Source organism: Sphaeramia orbicularis, chromosome 22 (assembly GCF_902148855.1).
Source record: "Sphaeramia orbicularis chromosome 22, fSphaOr1.1, whole genome shotgun sequence".
NCBI lineage: Eukaryota > Metazoa > Chordata > Actinopteri > Kurtiformes > Apogonidae > Sphaeramia > Sphaeramia orbicularis.
In genome coordinates, this window is record NC_043978.1 from 8383056 (window position 1) to 8403420 (window position 20365).

General features: G+C 39.0%; 1 pseudogene; it reads left to right on the forward strand.

Moving 5' to 3' along the window:
* Positions 1 to 508: 508 nt before the first annotated feature.
* LOC115414144 (sec1 family domain-containing protein 1-like) overlaps positions 509 to 20365 on the forward strand; it is a 48273-nt pseudogene continuing 28416 nt past the window's right edge.

Here is a 20365-nt window from a genome sequence, read left to right on the forward strand (position 1 = left end):
AAAATAAATAATAAATGCAACATAGAGTTCAGTCTATATTAAAGAATTAAAGAAGGGTGTTAGAGCTTTTTTTTGTTTTAGATAACCTCTAAAGATTTAATATATTTTTTCAAATTCCAATGGGAAGATTTTAAAATTTGGGTGTGTTTTGATATATTTATTTTTATGTATATGAAATTTTCCAAATAAATGATCAAATTTACAACAAATTCTAAATTGTGAATGTCATGTTTAAATATGTAATTACATTTTGAGATGTTATAGTTATCTTTTCATTACTTTTAGATATGATATATTTTTCAATTTCGGACCAGAATTGGAAGAGTGTTTACACAGAAAAAAATAAGTGTAGAGCAGTTTCAGGACAAAATGACAAAAGTTCCATATTTCTTCCACGTCACAAAATCGAGACGAATAAAGTTGGAGGGAGTGTTATTCTCGCTATTCTAGATTCCTGTTCTCACTGTGACACCTGAACGCAGCGTAACGTCGGCAGCTGCCACGTCATCAGACGCTCCGTCACCACCAACAACATCCAACATGGCGGCGTCCGCCCGGGAGAAGCAGACAGGTGAGCAAAACTCCTCTTTACGCCTTTACCGGGGGTTCCATCGGTAAGCGGAGGCGGTACCGGGCCGCGGACGGGTGAACCGGCTCCGGGCCTGACGGTGGGGCTCAACCACGGGCTGTTAGGTCACTGACAGCGGACTGACAGCTGAAGCTAGCGGATGGTCCTGGCGATTATTCCGACAAATAAACCCAACCGCTCCTCTAGTTAACCAGAATAACCGTTCACCGGACGGTTTAACCAGTCCACCGAAGGCTAACCAGGCCGGGTAACCCCTAATTAAACTAACCGGGCTGGTACCGTCCACCTGGGTCAGTTAGCTGCTGAAGCTAACCGGCTGCTAACGTGGAACAAACACCGAGTCTATTAAAACATGAAATATTAGAGTTATTTCACAAACAGAAACTAAAACAAACTGATGGAAACAACCAGAAAATGTCAGGAGTCTCAGAGTAAATCCAGTTAAACCTAAAACTAGTCAGAGTTTGCACATGTATTATGAGAAACTTTATGGCTGGAGTCATTAATTTTATTTTCCATATGAGAACTTTAATGTTGAAATGAAACTACCAGTTCATTATGGTTTTACTGTCTGTGTCCATGCTTCCCTCTTATAGGTGATTATTTTTCCATCCATTCTTTTATTAATCCAGTAGTTGATGAAACAGAGATTTGTTTGTACTAATGTCTGACTAATTTGTCAAAAATATTCAACATTTAACACTAACATTATGATATGTAATACTGTTATTTCTCCCCCATTTTAACATATTTTTGGTAAATTAAAGGTAAAAATGAACAGTCATAATCATCCTTCATCTCTTAAAGTATAGTTTCACTTTCAACATGTCAATTATTAATTAAATATTAAAAATTGTGACATAAACCTGATGAAAATGTGTTGTTTATTTCTTTTCACCTTTTTGTATTCTATAAAATCCATCTAGATTAATACATTTAAGATAATTATGTTTGTATGTATTTTATAATCCTGGTGTTTGTTTGGCTGTTTTCTGTTCAACAGTGGTCTGTCATACATACAACAGTCTAGTCAGTGTTTAATGTGTTCTCATTTCTGTCATTAAATCATCTCCTTTAACAGAAACTGGACTCGTCTGGTTTTGGTTTCTGTAAATTCTCTTCATTCTGACTCGGGTGGAAACATTGTTGGGTTTCTCTCTGCATCTGTTTGAATTTATTTGATGTCTTGTTATTTGAGAACAAATGAGTTAAAGAATAAATTATTAGTTCGTTGGTCATTTTCTGTCACATACAAATTAGATGTGACAATGTTCTTTTCTTTTTCCTAGTAGATCATGTATGTGGAGCAGTTCAGTTCAGATTTAAATGTCTTTAATTTTGGTATTTTTTTGTCTTAATCTGTTTTGTCAACAACTTGAAAATATATTTTCCTAAATTGTGGTTATTTAATCACTTTCCATCATAATTTGTACTTGTTTATTAGTTTCTGTTATTTACTTAAATGTATTTGCATTTTCATTTGAGAGCTGGATGATGCTGTTCAGATTTGCAAAGTAAATGTTTGTCTTTTTATTCAGAAATGGATTGTGATGTTGAATCTGCATCTGAACGGTTGTAGACTCAACCTCTGTGTTGTAGACTTATTTTTGACTCTTCTTCTTCTTCTTGACTTTTATTTTTGACTGTTACTTTTTTTACTCTTATTTTTGACTCTTATTGTTGTTTTTTTCCTTCAGTGGCTCTGAAGCGAATGCTGAATTTTAATGCTCCTCCTCTGAACAACACGGCGGCAGAACCGGTGTGGAAGGTAACGGACCCAAACTAACTACAGTTTATTAAATGACATCAATTACAGTTGAGCTTCAAACACTTGTATTTCACTGGAAATGATCGAAGTGCTTTTCCAGTGTTTGGACACACCAGGACTTGGACACTTCAGTAGACTCTTCAGTTTATCAGTTTTACTGTAAAAGACATAAGATGAACCTTCAGCCCTTTGACTCACATTAACAGACTGGTACTGAGACACTCATTAACTCTTCGGTATCAGAGAGGTCCTTCTAATCACCAAAGAGGCGTAATATGCTCAGTGCAGTAGTAATGTCCTTTTTTTTTTTTTTTTTTCTTTTTAAATTGTTTTTAACTTTTTTTGTATTTCACCAACTTGAGCCATAAATGCCATGTTTGTGACGTAAACAAACCATACTTTTTGATGCAAAAAACACAAACATTTTTCCAGTATCCTACATAAAAAAGTTGATCAGTATTTTTTTTATTTTATTTTATTTTATCGTGTCATATGTCAATAATTAACATCCACATTGATTATTATTCATTATTATTATTTTTTTGTTCTAGGTCAAATGTTAAATGCTATAATGTGTCAATGCACATTTTGTACTCACTTGGTACAAGGGTGTTAGTGTAGGACAGTGTTTTTCAACCTTGGGGTCGGGACCCCAAGTCGGGTCACCTGGAATTTCTAGTAATTTATGAAATTAAAAATAAAAAGTTACTAATAAAAGATATATGGTGAGTTGACAGAGACGGTCCCAATCCATAAAAGACATGACAAACTGTGAAGCTGAAACTGAAGCACTGTGGTACTGTTTGTCTGTCAAATGTTAATTGTGGTCAGTTTCAGATGCTGCAGCTCTTCCATAATTCGTAGTTTGAGTTCTTGTTTGTTCAGTATTAATTGTCAGCCTTGTAAATTTAAGCTTGACTGACTGTACATATCCTGACCAAGGAAAATCCAATTCTCCCTTTGTGCAGTAATCTACACCTGGCTTTACTGCCTCCATCCACAATAATATACATTATATAGACTAAATGTCCTCTGAAATTAACCTGGATTTGAAACAGAGTATAGAAAACTATTACAGGATCAAAAACAAATTAATTTTAGCTTAAGAAAAGGTCTCCGTTTTCAATATCTGGGGTTGCCAAAAATTTGTGATGTTAAAATGGAGTCACAAATAAAATAAAGTTGGAACCACTGGTGTAGGAATTTAACATTAGTTACAATGTGTTGATTTTAGTGGATGGGTCAGAATTAGAAAATCATGCAACCAGATACCAGAAGATTAATTTAATCATCTGTATCACAGCGTTTGGCTCCAGGATTAAACTGTCCCTGGTCTTTGGAGACATCTGTGTCCTTTTCATGATTTCCTGCAGCGTTTGTCGTCTTTGAGTCATGAGCTCATCACCGTCTGGCCCTGAGCCATGTGACCTTTGACCTGTCTGTGTTTTCCAGGTGCTGATCTATGACAGGTTTGGACAGGACATCATCTCTCCTCTGCTGTCCGTCAAAGAACTGAGGGACATGGGCATCACACTGCACCTGTAAGACACCAGAAGAGACACCGTGAGACACAAGACAGGACATAAGAGACACCATGAGATATGAGACAGGACATAAGAGACACCATGAGATATGAGACAGGACATAAGAGACACCATGAGATATAAGACAGGACATAAGAGACACCATGAGACACAAGACAGGACATAAGAGACACCATGAGATATAAGACAGGACATAAGAGACACCATGAGATATAAGACAGGACATAAGAGACACCATGAGATATAAGACAGGACATAAGAGACACCATGAGACACAAGACAGGACATAAGAGACACCATGAGATATGAGACAGGACATAAGAGACACCATGAGATATAAGACAGGACATAAGAGACACCATGAGACACAAGACAGGACATAAGAGACACCATGAGATATGAGACAGGACATAAGAGACACCATGAGATATAAGACAGGACATAAGAGACACCATGAGATATAAGACAGGACATAAGAGACACCATGAGATATAAGACAGGACATAAGAGACACCATGAGACACATAAGAGACACAAGACAGGACATAAGTTTGTGTGTGTGTGTTTCTGTTTGTGTGTGTGTGTGTTTGTTTGTTTGTGTTTCTGTTTGTTTGTTTGTTTGTGTTTCAGTTTGTTTGTGTGTGTGTGTTTCAGTTTGTTTGTGTTTCTGTTTGTTTGTTTGTGTGTGTGTGTTTCAGTTTGTTTGTTTGTGTGTTTCAGTTTGTTTTTGTTTGTGTGTTTCAGTTTGTGTGTGTGTTTCAGTTTGTTTGTTTCAGTTTATTTGTTTGTGTGTTTCAGTAGTTTGTGTGCGTGTGTTTCAGTAGTTTGTTTGTGTGTTTCAGTAGTTTGTGTGCGTGTGTTTCAGTTTGTTTTTGTTTGTGTGTGTGTTTCAGTTTGTTTGTTTGTTTGTGTGTGTGTTTCAGTTTGCTTCACTCGGACCGTGACCCGATCCCTGATGTTCCTGCCGTTTACTTCGTCATGCCCACAGAGGAGAACATCGACAGGATATGTCAGGTACACACACACACACACACACACACACACACACACACACAGAGGTCATGTGACTGCTGTCTCCATCCTCCAGGACCTGAGGAACCAGCTGTATGAGTCCTACTACCTCAACTTCATCTCCGCCATCAGTCGCAGTAAACTGGAGGACATCGCCAGCGCTGCCCTGGCTGCGAACGCTGTCAGCCAAGTCACCAAGGTTACCATGGTTACCGCCGCATCACACCCATCGTTGGGCTCCTTACCAGGCGCATGATGACACATGATGTAACCTTTGACCTCTGACCTCTGTCCTTAGGTTTACGACCAGTACCTGAACTTCATCACCCTGGAAGACGACATGTTCATCCTGTGTCACCAGAACAAAGAGCTCATCTCCTACCATGGTAACACACACACACACACACACACACACACACACACACACACACACACACACATACACACGCAGACACACACATACACACACACACACACACAAACATGCAAACACACACATACAGATACATACACTGATGACCTGTTGACATCTGTGTTGTCCTGTTGACCGCTCTGTTATCCTGTTGACCTGTGTTGTCCTGTTGACCTCTGTGTTGATCTCTGTGTTGACCTCTGCGTTGTCCTGTTGACCTCTGGGTTGACCTCTGGGTTGACCTGTTGACCTCTGTGTTGACCTCTGTGTTGATCTCTGTGTTGACCTGTTGACCTCTGCGCTGACCTGTTGACCTCTATGTTGTCCTGTTGACCTCTGTGTTGTCCTGTTGACCTCTGCGTTGACCTCTGCATTGACCTGTTGACCTCTGTGTTGATCTCTGCATTGACCTGTTGACCTCTGCGTTGACCTGTTGACCTCTGTGTTGACCTCTGTGTTGACCTGTTGACCTCTGTGTTGACCTCTGCGTTAACCTATTGACTTTTGCGTTGACCTCTGCGTTGTCCTGTTGGCCTGTTGCCCCCTCCGTTGACCTCTTGACCTGTGCGTCTGTCCCGTCAGCCATCAACAGAGCGGACATCCAGGACACGGACATGGAGGCCATCATGGACACCATCGTGGACAGTCTGTTCTGTTTCTTCGTCACTTTGGGTGAGTTCAGTCGCTCAGATGTTCGTCAGGTTCCAGACGTTCACGTTCAGCTGTGTGACCCGTTGTCCTTCTGACGTCCAGGGGCGGTGCCCATCATCCGCTGTCCCCGTGGAAACGCTGCAGAGATGGTCGCCGTGGTGAGTTCAATGACTTCATCACTCAGATAGAAACCTGAGATCAGTGGGTTTAATGTCTCTAAGACCTGTTTCTATGGCAACATCCACATTTAACCTTTCTTTCAACATTTATTCTAATATTATCTTCTGTATTTTCACATTTTTCAGTGTAAATCATGTGTTTTTTCTATATTTAATTCACTGATCATGTAGATGTTCATTAAAGCTCAGAGTTGTAGAGTTGAATCAAAACAGAGAAAACTGAAGAAAAAGTGACTTTTTCAACGAAGTAAAAAGGCTGAAGTACATCTATGTTCAATAAAGTAATGACATTAAAGCCAAATGTTAGACATAAAGACATGATTTTAAGTATAATCTGCCAAAATTGAGCTTCAGAACAAAAGTCACACAGTTCATTTAGAATATTCAGGGGAAAGTCGAAATGTAAAATAGTTTTTCCTTTGTGGTAAAATGGAAAAAATGTCCAAATATAATGAGTTTCTCAAGAATTAGTAAATAACTCAAAGTTCAGTTAAAACTTTGTAAATACATTAATTAACCTTTAAACATCTAGAACTATTTTTGTAGGGACTTCCAAATGTTTTTCTCTACATTTAACTTTACTAAGTGATTAATCACCATTTATTATACTATTATCCTCTAAATGTTGCATTTTTCAGTGTAAATCATGTATTTCTCTTTATTTAATTCACTGATCTTAAGTAAAGGAGTCCTGGCCAAGATAGGCAGCAGCAAATACAACACACAGCTACAAGATTACACCGTTAAACACAAATAACACACACATTTAACAATAAACAATTAGTAATAGTAACATTTATGAGCAGATTAAGTAAAACAAGTGCAAGTTATGAAGTCGGCCTCAAGAACTCTCAGTTTAGATTTAACACAAAGACCCAGGGTCTTTTTGTGGCAGTTCCCAAATGATTTTTTTTCTCTCTAAGTTGTCTTAAGTGAGTTATCACCATTTATTATGCTATTATCCTCTATATGTTGCATTTTTCAGTGTAAATCATGTATTTTCCTGTATTTAATTTACTGATCTTGTAGATGTTCATTAAAGCTCAGAGTAAATTCAAAGGTTATTTTATCAAAACAGAGAAAACTGACGATAAACTGACTTTTTCAGCAAAATCTCTCATTAACTGAACATAAACCCAGTGTGTCCATCCACTGTCACTGATTCAACTCCATGGGTTTTACTGGTGAATCAATGTTTGTTTATTTGTTTATTTATTTCAAATATGCATTAAAACCAAACAACAAAAGGATTATATAAAAGAAAGTCCAAAATTCAAATATTGTAGAAGATGGCGGTGTTTCCACGGTAACTACGGAGCCTCTGAACATCCAAATATGGTCATATCTGATGACCATGAAAAGATGAAGAACTGTGTTTTACACCAGTTATTTCCATGTATTGATAGGGTTAGTAGATCAAAAGGTATTAAATAGTCGTTAACATACTAAAACTAGAACTGTTTCTGGGGTTTAGACTGGTTTAAAGCAGCAGAATTCACCCAGAACCAAGTCCTTATAGAACATGTGTTTATCATAAACCTGCACCATCATGTCTTCAACCGAAGGAGTCCAGATCAGACCAAACATTCATAAAAACACAAGTTTAGCACAAGTTTAGTGTCGGTTCCTGAAAATCCACCAACTCAACCAGAACTGACCTGGTAATGTCCAAAAATGTCAGTGACAGTGAGTTCTTCATTCTTGTTTTGTTTTGTTTTATTGACGAAAACCTCAAAAAGAGAGAAGTTATGACGTCTACAGGAGCTGATGAACAGAGGAAACACAGAGTCTGGAGGCACTGTGTGATGGTGAAAGTAAAAACCTGAAGTAGATGATGGAGAAGCAGCCTCCAGGGACCAGACTAACTCCTGGACCTTAATAAAATGACCATATGTCCTCATTGTCCAGATCAGTATAAGTAGAAACAGACTTATTTAAGCACAAACTCTCCTTTTTATGCAGTAAAACACTCTTCAAACCAGCTCCATTCTTCTCTAAACACGCGGAAACTGTGTAACCTTTATTGTGAAAATGCTGCCATCTTGTGGAACTTTATGTCACTGCAAACTACGGTCAGATTTGAACACAGAATCACTTTATATGAGGAGCTAGAACGACATATTTACACTGATTTGATTAAATTCAGATGTTGAAAATAGCAAAGATCAATTATACCTCCATCAGTTTCAGGTTGCATTCAGGTAACACAAAACATCTCTGACACTAAAATACTGCACAAAACCACCTGAATGTTGTTGCCGTGGTGATGTGTCAAATTTCACAGTTTGGATGGATGGATGGATGGATGGATGAGATTAGATTAGATTATTGATCTTGATTATTGAAATAGGAAGTAGTTTAACTCTGATGGATTTTTTTCCTGATTCACCTTGTTTTTTTTTACTCTGACTTACACATCTGACCTGAACACATTTAAAGGTGTATCGGTGTGGAAGTTGTTGCCATGACAACACCCTGAAGTTCAGTGATGCCTGAAACAGGAAGTTGTAATGGATCAGAGGTACAGTACTGACTCTGCCTCAGAGTTTTCATCCAAGGTTCAACACCTGTCCTGAACCCATCTACATGTAAACACTGAGGCTGTTGCCATGGAAACACAGTGGATTTTCAGATTAGTGAGTGAAGGACCCAACACGTCTACTGTTAAACCATCAAAGGTCTGATTATGGATGTTTATGGCTTAAACTGGTTCTTTTTCTGTATCTGAGGCTCAGTGTTTGTCATGTGTCCTGACGTGTCAGTGACTTCCTCTGTTTATTTGACGGCGTCTGCGGTTTAAGTCAGTACCAGTTTCAGTTCAGTGTCCGCAGGAGCAGATGATCCTCATCTGTCTGCAGACGTGTGTCATCAGCATAACTTTGATCAGCTCTGTCAACTCTCACTGTGTGCGTTTGTGTGTTTTTGTGCAGAAGTTGGATAAGAAGCTGCGTGAAAACCTGCGCGATGCCAGGAACAGCCTGTTCACCGGAGACAACATGGCCGCCGGACAGTTCAGGTAAAGGAGACGTCAATGAGGTGATGATGTCCCAGAACGCTCTGGTGTCTGTCTGATAACGCTCTTCCTCCTCCTCCTCCCCCGCCTCATTCAGTTTCCAGAGGCCTCTGTTCGTCCTGGCTGACCGTAATGTGGACATGGCCACGCCCCCTCCATCACACCTGGACCTATCAGGCGCTGATCCACGACGTCCTGGTGAGTCAGCGGTCGCACATGTGACACTTAAGTGCATGGCATTCCTTCATTTACACAAACTACAGGAGCATGAAGTGCGCACACACACACACACACACACCACAACTTCAGCAAAAATGAGAGAATATTCCTCAGTTTGTTCAATACCAAGAAAAGTATCGCACTGCTGTGGAAAAAGACTCAAAGACCTGGGGCCTCATGTACAAAGCTTGCGCCCGCACAAAAATGTGGTGTACGCCCTTTTCCACGCTCACGTTCAGATGTACAAAGAGTGACATAACCGTGGAAATGTGCGGTCCTCCGTACCAACTTCAGAGCTGGTGTACGCACGTTTCTAGTGCTTTTGAACCATTGGCGACACTTAGAGGTGACACTGGGAAACTGTTAATAATGTGACAAAGGTCATTCCTTCGATTGATGTGCACACCAGAGATACACAGATGAACAATGAACGCACTGGCACGTCATCCTACTGTCAGAGCAGCACAGCCCCCCCACCAGAACCAGACCCTGGACCCATCAATGCCGATCCTGCCATCCGGACAGAATGTGATTTCAACCATATGAAGAGACGAGGACACAGAATTCACTTGTTGATAAATGCATGTAATGTAATGTTAATGTCTGTGAGGACATTTATAAGTTGGTCCAGGCGCTCACTGACGCCGCCGATTGTCCTCATGATGTCCTCTGGTGACTGTAGTGAGCACAGGTGAGGAGACGGGCATCAGCAGCTGGCTGTTGGACCAGAGGAATCCCACGGTCTGTGACAGACTGGGACTGCATCTGACCTTCTGTCTCATTGTCTTTTGGGAAATAATAAATGGAGTGATTTAACATGAGTCACAGTCTTGGATTTCCTCTTTGATATTCTGACGTGATTACACATGAACCTTTATCTTGTTTGGCTGTGATCAGACTGATGTATGACCCGTAGAATGAACTAATGTGTGAGTTACACAAACACTAAATACATATTTACTTTGGGGGTGATCTGAGTCAGCCCTTTTAGACCAGTGTCACTCAAAATAGCGGCGACTCCGCTCAAACGGGCTGAGTTCATCTCTTTTCTCCTTCCGCCTATTTTGGCCTCTGCTTCGCGTCCACCTTGACGTCCTCAACTGATCATGCAAGAGGGGAATCCCAGAGGGAATCCCACCTGCAGACCCTGTTTATGCTGATTTGCATATTTAAATATGGACGTGGAGAGGGAGGAGTCTGGTACTCCAACATATGTACTCAATTCCACGCTGATTGGGATGTACAAAGGAAGTGTGCTTGGATTCGGGCGTACGCACAGTTTTGTTCATCTGGATTTTTATCTTACCGGCCGACAGGCTGTAAGCTATTGTCGTCATGTGGTGTCCGGCAGCAGCGGCGGCGTCTGTCATCTGTTACAAAAATTTCAATCGTCTTCTTCTCCAAAACTACAATTCCAGTTGACTTCAAACTTGGTATACAGTTTCTTTATGATGTCAACAAAAGTTAGAGAAATTATTTGGTTCCGGATCTGATTCTCGATTTGGTGCCACTTTGAAAAATTTCCCCATTATAAGAGATAGGAAGTGGATGGATGCAATAACTCAGTAAATATAAATGATATCCAGTGTAAATTTCTACAGTCCAGCCCTGATGGGGAGATGACCAAAACATAATGTCCACATGCTGATCAGGATCTTCTTCTGGATCTGGGAACTTACAGAAAATTTAACATGGGCTCTTATGGGGAAAAACTTTCAATCGTCTTTTTCTCCAAAGCTACAGTTCTGATTGACTTCAAACTTGGTATACAGCTTCTTTATGATGATGTCAACACAAGGTATTGAAATTATTTCCATCTGGATCTGATTCTGGATTTCGTGCAACTTTGAAAAATGTTCCCATTATAGCAGATAGGAAGTGGATTGATCCAATAAATCAGTAAGTATCAATGATATCAAGTTGGAATTTGAATTTTTTACAGATCTGATTGGAATATGACCAAAACATGGGCTATTTCTGTAATATCATAAATACACATAACTGGGTGATAATAAATGGCATCTGGATACATTTCCCAAAGCTTTTAATTTGGCCGGTAAGCTACAGGGCTGTTGGTCCTATTTTTATTATTTGTCAAGATAAGTCCTTAAATAAAATTTTTTATATCTTATTTCATTTGATATCTTATTTCATAACACTGACAGCACTGGAACGTACTGTTACATGGAGGTGTTGCGTAACACGTCAGCAGACACACACACACCTCCAGGCAGTGACAAGACTCCAAAATCTGGCAAGGAAAAGCCCAAAAATCACTCATCACCGCAGCCCAGGCCTCATATTAATCCTTCAGTGCTGACTTTCCTTTGAGTTGCTTCCACTTATGCACAGAGGAGTTTGTGTTTTAAAGGAGGACATGTCAGAATGAGACAAAACAGACCAAATAAAGACAAAATACACGTCAGTAAGAAACTCAAAGATCAGAAATAATGAAGGAATTACTCAGTGTGTTTGTCTTATATAATCACAACTAAACACAGTGGATGTACTGTTCTGCAAAAAAACCATGACAATGAACAGTAAAATACACAAAAAATAACACACATTAGTGTTAGTGTCGACTCATCAATGGTCTGTCATGATTTAACCCGGGCATAGAAGGACTGACGGATTAACCCTCAAACACCCAAAACATCCACCGTCCACCTGAACCATCTGAACTGTTTAATCCCTGTTGATCCACTAATCCTATCAATACATGTAAATAATTGGTGTAAAATACAGTTATTTATCTTTTCATGGTCATCAGATATGACCCATTTGGACGTTCAGAGGCTCCGTAGTTACCGTGGAAGCACCGTCATCTTCTACTACGTGGATTCTTCAGTAAAACCCATGGTGTTGGATCAATGACAGTGGATGGACACACTGGGTTTATGTTCAGTTAATGAGAGATTATACTGAAAAAGTCACGTCTCCTTTGAATTTACACTGAGCTTTAGTGAACATCTACATGATCAGTGAATTAAATAAAGGAAAATATGTAATTTATACTGAAAAATGCAAAATACAGAGGATAATATAATAAATGTCATTAAATCACTTAGGGAAGGTTAAATGTAGATTAAAAAAAAGTCATTTGGAAGTTGAAACAAAAATAGTGTATATGAGTTTAGATAGATAGATAGATAGATAGATAGATAGATAGATAGATAGATAGATAGATAGGGGAGCAAAATATTAACTACAAAAGAATTAAAGTCATCAGTGTTTTTCTCTCAGATACTAAAAAGGGCTTTTAGGATGCTTCAAATAACCATTATTTAAAAAAATAACATTAAATAATAGTAAATAAAATCTAAACAAAAAAGAAAAATAGGACCAATGGCCCTGTAGCTTACCGGCACTTCCTATCTCTTATAATGGGGAAATTTTTCAAAGTTGCACCAAATCCAGAGTCAGATACGGATCCAAATAATTTCACTAACTTTTGTTGACATCATCATAAAGAAGCTGTATACCAAGTTTGAACTCAATCGGAATTGTAGTTTCAGAGAAGAAGACGATTGAAATTTTTGTAATGGACTACAGACGCCACCACCGGAGGCCGCATGACGACATTAGCTTACAGCCTATCGGCCAGTAAGCTAAGAACAAAAAACAAAAATGAACCTCCACCATATCTGCATTTGAATAAATACCTAAAATATTGATACAGTAGTTTTTGTATCGATACAGTTTTGTGAAATGAAACATTGCAATATATTGCAGAACTCTTCTTACACCCCTGGTGGAAATAGTCACTGTTTCTGCAGTTTCCTCCGGTTTCATATGTAAAAATTTAGTCATTGATTGTGCACTTTCTCCTCTTTGTCCAAGTTTTACGACCTGATGTTTCATATCTCGCAGGAGAAGACGTTTCCAGTCGATACCAGGATCATCAGAAAAATCCTAACAGTCCCATATTTAACCCCTACCTGCCTGAGTTCTGTAAAAGCTAGATCTTCTACAGCCTAAAATAGAAGAAGGTCAAGTCCTAGTTTCCTCTCAGACACTTAAATAAGTATCTGATGAAAGGAATTATGGGATTTATGAGCGAACTGTCAAACGCTGCAGCTGTAAAATGAGCCAGATTTTAAGACAGTAAATCAGTACGGAACTCGAAGCATTTCAGAGGTGTCTGTCCTAATGTCCTTGAATGCCTCACGTCGTCACCTCCGTCTAACTCTGGACTCGTTTCAGGATCGTCTGATGTGACGCTTCATACGTTATGTTAGTGTTTGCTGGGTTTTCACTGCATTATTTAAGGACAAGTACATGCAGTTCATCAGTTTCTTTAAATGTTTGCAATGTTTTTGACATTTTGAAATGCATATAGATCTTTATAAGTGTCTGTTGGTGCGTGTTGTGGTTAGGTCCAGTTTGACAGGAAATTGGACTCAAACCTTCACTTCAACACGAGGGAAAACTGAGACTGTTTAAGTAGCCAAAGGTCAAAGGTCAAGACCTCTGATGTCATGTCGGTCACTCGTACAAACATAAAATCTCAGGAACTAGAGGGAATTTCCTCTAGTCTGGTCCAAACTTAGTCAAACTGAACAGGTTACGATGGATTATGATGCTGAAATCAGTTTAACAACAAAAAATCTATTTGTCACAACTTGAATCTGTTTATATTAAATCATTACAGTCGTGACAAAACTGACTCTGCATAAATGTGAATTATTTGGCAATCAAAGAAACGACAAATAACAGAAACAACAAAAAAAGAAACGTGTGTAGAACACTAATAATAATAATTGTTGTTGTTTTTCATTACCTCAAAAACTGAAAACTAAATTAGTGTCAGAGTCAAATCCTTTGTCTCTGGTTTTGTCTTTAATTTCTTTCTTTTTGTCCTGATCCTTAAATAAAACTCGTCCAAACACAGTTGATATCAGTTCCAACTTTAAGCCTCGGGCCGTCATGTGTTTTGGAAACAGGTGGCCCCGCCCCCCTCAGTGGTACTTCCTGTCCGGACCTGGGTCCAGACCAAGATCTGGATCTGCCTCAGTCCGGTCTGGTCCAGTCCAGATGGCTCCGTCTGCGTCATCTCGTTCCCATAAACACAGACTGAACACACTCAGTGGGAGACTCTGTCCGGGCTCTAAATCTCCCATCATGCCTCTGCTGTTCCCATGACGACAGTGTTATTATGATCCTCTGTTGGGTTCAGGGTTCGGGTGGAGGATCTGTTCCCCATCGGCCTCCGTCGGGACACACTGAGCTCTAATGAGTCCTGATGTGCCAGATAAAGGCTTCTGCTGGTCCTGGATCAGGTTTTATAGACTTCTAGGAAGGATTCAGAACCATAAAGTAAAAATGAAAACATGACGTGTTGGGTTTTTCTTGGTGGTTTTTGTTTTGGACCGAGTTCCATCAGAGACTTAAAGTTGGATCCAGATCATGAAAATCAGGAGAAAATAACTGTGAGCTTTCATGGAGACAAAGTGCTCTGTGTTTCTGTTTGTAAACCAGGACTTCCACCTGAACCGGGTCATGATGGAGGAGGGAGCGGGGGCGGAGCCTTCGCCCTCCGGCGCCAGACCGAAAAAGAAAAACAGGAAGAGCTACGACCTGACGGCGGCCGACAAATTCTGGCAGAAACACAAGGGCAGGTGAGTCCGAAGAACACGGTGAGGTTTAACGTCTAAACGCCTCAAACACTGAGGGGCCAGACCAGAACCAGAAGTGCAGGTAAATTATAAAATGATCAAAGATGTTCATGTTAGTTTATATCAGGGGTGTCACACATACGGTTCGTGGGCCAAAACCAGCCCCGTAAACGGTCTAGTCCGGACTTTCACCACAAAAATTACACTGAGGATATGAACAGTCCATGGTGTCAGTAATAGTCAAATAAAACATAACAACCTGTAAATGATGACAAATCATGGTTTAATGTGAAAAAGGTAAAATTACATTATGGAAATATTTACATTTTATATTACACTTGAATTTCCATCAGGATCAATAAAGTATCTATCTATCTATCTATCTATCTATCTATCTATCTATCTATCTATCTATCTATCTATCTATCTATCTATCTATCTATCTATCTATCTATCTATCTATCTATCTATCTATCTATCTATCTATCTATCTATCTATCTATCTATCTATCTATCTTATCTATCTTATCTATCTATCTTATCTATCTTATCTTATCTATCTTTTCATAATTACATGTGAATAACCTGAAAAAATATGAAGAACCAGAAATGTCTTTAGAAAAATAAGTGCAATTGTACCAGTATTCTGCCTGTTACTAAATGTTCTGTGTATTTGTAAATCCACCGGGATCTGTAAGTTGTGTTAATACTAATAATAAGCTGAGACATAATATTGTTGTGTTTTGTTGTATGTGAAGAAAAGGGAATGAGAAATAATATACATGTTCATTTCAACCGTGAAAGAACAACACAGATAAAGATGGAATAAAACGTTTACACAGAATTAAAATCCAACACCAGTACATAAAACAGCCTAATCATTATAACATTAGAAAATGCTCAAGTATAGTGGATTTAATGTTTATGACTGCATGTTTTAGATGTTTCCCTCTTCCAACACACCTGATTCAAACGATAAACCTATCATCCAACTCTGCAGAAGCCTGATAACGACCATCAGGTGTGCTGGAAGAGGGAAACATCTAAAACATGCAGGATACCGGCCCTGGAGGGCCGGAGTTTGACACCTGTAATTTAGACCATTAACCTTCCACTATCTGGGTGAGCATATTATGCACACTTTGCACTTCATGTTATAAAAAATAATTTTGTTTTGAGTCAGAATTCAACAGTTGTTCACTTTTGTGCGATTTTTAAAAATTTTGACCCACTAAAATCAGCACATTGTAAGCAATGTTAAATTCCTACACCAACACCCCTCTACCAAGTGAGTACAAAAAGCACACTGACACATTTCAGCATTTAACATTTGACCTTGAACCAAAAACAGTAATGCATATTAACCAATGTTGGTGTTAATCATTGCCATATGCAAGGATGAAAAAAAAAAAAAAAAAAAATTTTATGTTGTATTTTAAAAAAAAAAAATTGTGCTTTTTTTTTGTATCAAAAACTATGGGTTGTTTACATTACAAACATTGAGTTTAAAGGGTTAAAATTATGATGATTATTTAGCATTTAGTATTTTTGTTTATTGCTTAAGTTGATGAAATACAAAAAAATGTAAAAAAAAAAAAAAAAAGTTAAAGCTGTATGAAAAACATTTTGACATTAGCAGGACACTGTGCAGATTATGTGCTGTTGGTGATTAGTGTGAGTCGCTCTGATAGCGGAGGGTTAAGGATCATTGTGTCGCTCATACAACCTGAGCGTGGATGTGAACGATGGCTGATTCTAATTTTCTGCTGGTTGTTTTCGTTCAGTCCTTTTCCAGAAGTGGCCGAGTCAGTTCAGGAGGAGTTGGACACGTACAGAGCACAAGAAGATGAAGTCAAACGTCTGAAGAGCATCATGGTGAGAACCCTGCATGTGTACGAGTTCCCATGGTTCCACCTGCCCACGCCTGTGTGTCACAGTGGGTTTGATGGTATTAAATGCAGTGTGTTGTTGTTGTGTCGAGGGTTTGGAAGGAGAAGACGAAGGCGCCATCAGCATGTTATCAGATAACACCGCCAAACTCACCTCCGCCGTCAGGTAAAAGAAACAGAACCTCCTTGAGAACATCAGAACACATCAGAACCCCGTCCTCACCCAGCTGTGTTATTCAGACCGCCTGTGCGTAAGACGCAGAAAACTCTGGATAAACCTCATCAATAAGTGGTGAAAACCAGAGCGATCAGAGCAGATGGCACCTTTAGGAAATGGAAAAAGAAAAATCACTCCATTGAGACAAATTGAACCGATTCCCTTTTGACCCCAATAAAAACTAAGACCTGGTGTTTCAGTTTTAATCCGTAAGTATCAAATAACCACTGGGTTTTATTTTGTAATAGCTGTTTCTAAAAAGGGAAATCTAAAACATATACAGACCTTCAGTTGTCTTTATTTTTCCTCTGGGGAAAAAATCAGCAAATAATTAAAAAAAAAAAAGTGCAGCAGAAAAACAAAATATTTGTAAGGAGCTTCATGGAAGGTCGTCGACTGCCCGAACCATCCTGAATCAATAAAAACAAATCTATCAATAAGTATCTGTTGGTCGGATTCTCAGAAACTTCTAAGGAAAGACCTTCTGAGGAGCCAGAGAACAGATGATTAGATTAATGGATAAAATCTGCATCTAAACCACACATATGAGCGTGTTTGATGTGTGACCAGGACACATGGTGTAATGGAAGGGGGATTCTGGGTAATGGAGGGTACGTAGGTGTTAGAACTGTGGAACTCTGAAGAACCAGGCTGAGTTTTTATTCTGTGTGTGATTTAACCGTTTCCTGTTGGGTTTGTCCAGTTCTCTGCCCGAGCTGTTGGAGAAGAAACGACTGATCGACCTGCACACCAACGTGGCCACGGCCGTCCTCGACCACATCAAGGTGACGTACGAAAAAAACGAACGTCTGAAAAAACAAAAGTCTGAAAAATTAAAGTCTGTAAAACCAAAAGTCTGAAAAATTTGAAATTCTGAAAAACCAAAAGTCAGAATAAATAAGAGTCAAGAAAAACCAAAAGTCCAGAAAAACCAAAAGTCCAGAAAAACCAAAAATCTGAAAAATTTGAATTCTGAAAAATGAAAAGTCTGAACAAATAAAAGTTCTAAAAATGAAAAGTCACTAAAAAAAAGTCAGAAAAACCAAAATCTGTAAAAAAAAAAAAAAAAAAAAAGTCCAAAATCCTCCCACGTTCCTGAAACACACACTTTATGTTATACCGTGGTAGTTTAGTTGGTAATACTCACTGTAAAGGGACGGTAAAGCTTGTGAAAACAGATTTCTGATTGTTTATTTTATTTTAAATATTCCAGTATTATTTTTGATTCGATCCCTTTTCCAGGAACTTCTATCATTTACTGTGGATTCTGGAAAACATTGGTGCGTTTCCAATGAAATTACCTGTAAAAAAGCAGTCCCTCAACCCCAGACTTCCCCAAATTAAAGTTCTTAGTGGGGGGGTGGGACTTTTCAGATTCCTGGAATTCTTGGGGGCGGGGCTGTGTGTTGAAGAATGCTGATTGGTGGAACACATTGTTCTTCCATTCATCCTCCAAGTTCAATCCAGTGGCGTCGGCGTCTTTTCCATTCAGACCACATGGTTTTATTTGTTGTAAAATTAGAGGAATGTCAGGACAGCTGTAGCGTCGTCCGTCCTTCTTTTGTGTCAGTTTTAGTTTATGGCGTCATTGTACTTGTTAGTGCTACCTACTGGACTGGAGGTGTAGTGCAGGTTCTTAAACTGATACATTTAGCAGAACTTTGAGGTAGAAACATAAACCACACAGATTAACAGGAATTCATCAACCAGGTAAGTAAATACCTGGAAAGTAAATGTTGGTGGAAGAGCGGATTATTTGCCTCTTATTTCGATCAACAATGCAGGTTTAATTTGTCACTTTTCCATCTTCTAAGAGTCGTCGATTTAAGAGCAAACGGAGGAGTTATTTTTGAGAATCAGTCTATAAATGAGTGTGTCTGTGCATCCGCCGCCTCTGGTCCATGTGGTAGTGATTATCCTGGTGGGAGCCTGGTTTCCTCCTGCAGCTGGAAGAGGCTGAAGGATGACACAGGGAACAGGTGTGATAAAGTATCTGCTCCGACTCCTGCAGCCAAACGCTCTCCATGAGGCAGCGTCACATCCTCCATTGAAATTCACTGGATTCTGTCCAGACGTCTGTGGAATGCAGATCTGAGTTCTTCTTTAATCCAGGCTTTAAGACGCCTTCAATCCGACTCTCAGGGCCTGAAAACTCACTGGAATTTACAGTTAAAGGAGCTTTTATGAAGAGACTTTAACTCAAGTCTCTTTTAAATGCAATTTTGGTGTAAAGCAGGATCGTTAACACTGTAAGAAAATGTCAAACCAAACAGTCGGCGTTAACGAATCCAGACTAATGAATTCGTCTTGTTCCTGCTAATGTTCCTCTGATCTAATATGTGCACATGTGGGTTCAACTACATCTGAAGTAATGAAATAATAAATCTGAACCACAGAGCTGAAGGGAAACTGATCTTATCTAGTCTGTTAATATGACCTTATAAATCCAATAACTGTTATAATCGGAGAATTGTAATAAGATGTGATGCATTCACATGCACTTCAGAAATACAATAATGTGTAAACCCTGGTTTAGATGTTTCAGTCCATTATTGGATTTCTTTCAGAAAAAATGAGACAAAAAGTAGTTGGAAACAAGCAAAAAAAACCATATAAAAACATAACAAAAATGGAAATAACACAAGAAAAACAAGGACAAAACAAGATTAAAACACAGGGGTATCTTAGATGTATCTTCTGTTATTTACAACAACAACAAAAAAGACAAATGAAATGAAAATGAGATCTAAAACGACAAAAATTTGACAAAAAAATGAAATGAAAACGAGACAAAAACAAGATGAGAAAACAAACACAAAACAAGAAAAAAGACAATGAAAAGTCCTAAAAAAGAGGACAGAAATGAGAATCAGACTTCCTGAACTTCTACGTCACTTCTGTTTTCTATGATTTAATAGTTTTTGCACATGTTCAGATGTAACAGAACTAAATAAAAAAGATTAACAGGTATACATGGGGTTCAGTGTCATCAGCGTACATTGTGATGAAACCCAGATTTCTGTTCACGAAAAATCTGCTAACTCCACAAATCAGATACCGATCAGAGTATCAGTGTGGATGGAAATGGGCTCAGTGTTAAAGGTCCTCACCAACTGTGGCATTTGTCTCCTCAGAGTCGTAAACTGGACGTCTACTTTGAGTACGAGGAGAAGCTGATGAGTAAATCGACTTTGGACAAGTCTCTGTTGGACATCATCAGCGACCCGGACGGTGAGCGTCATGGTCAATATGTCCACT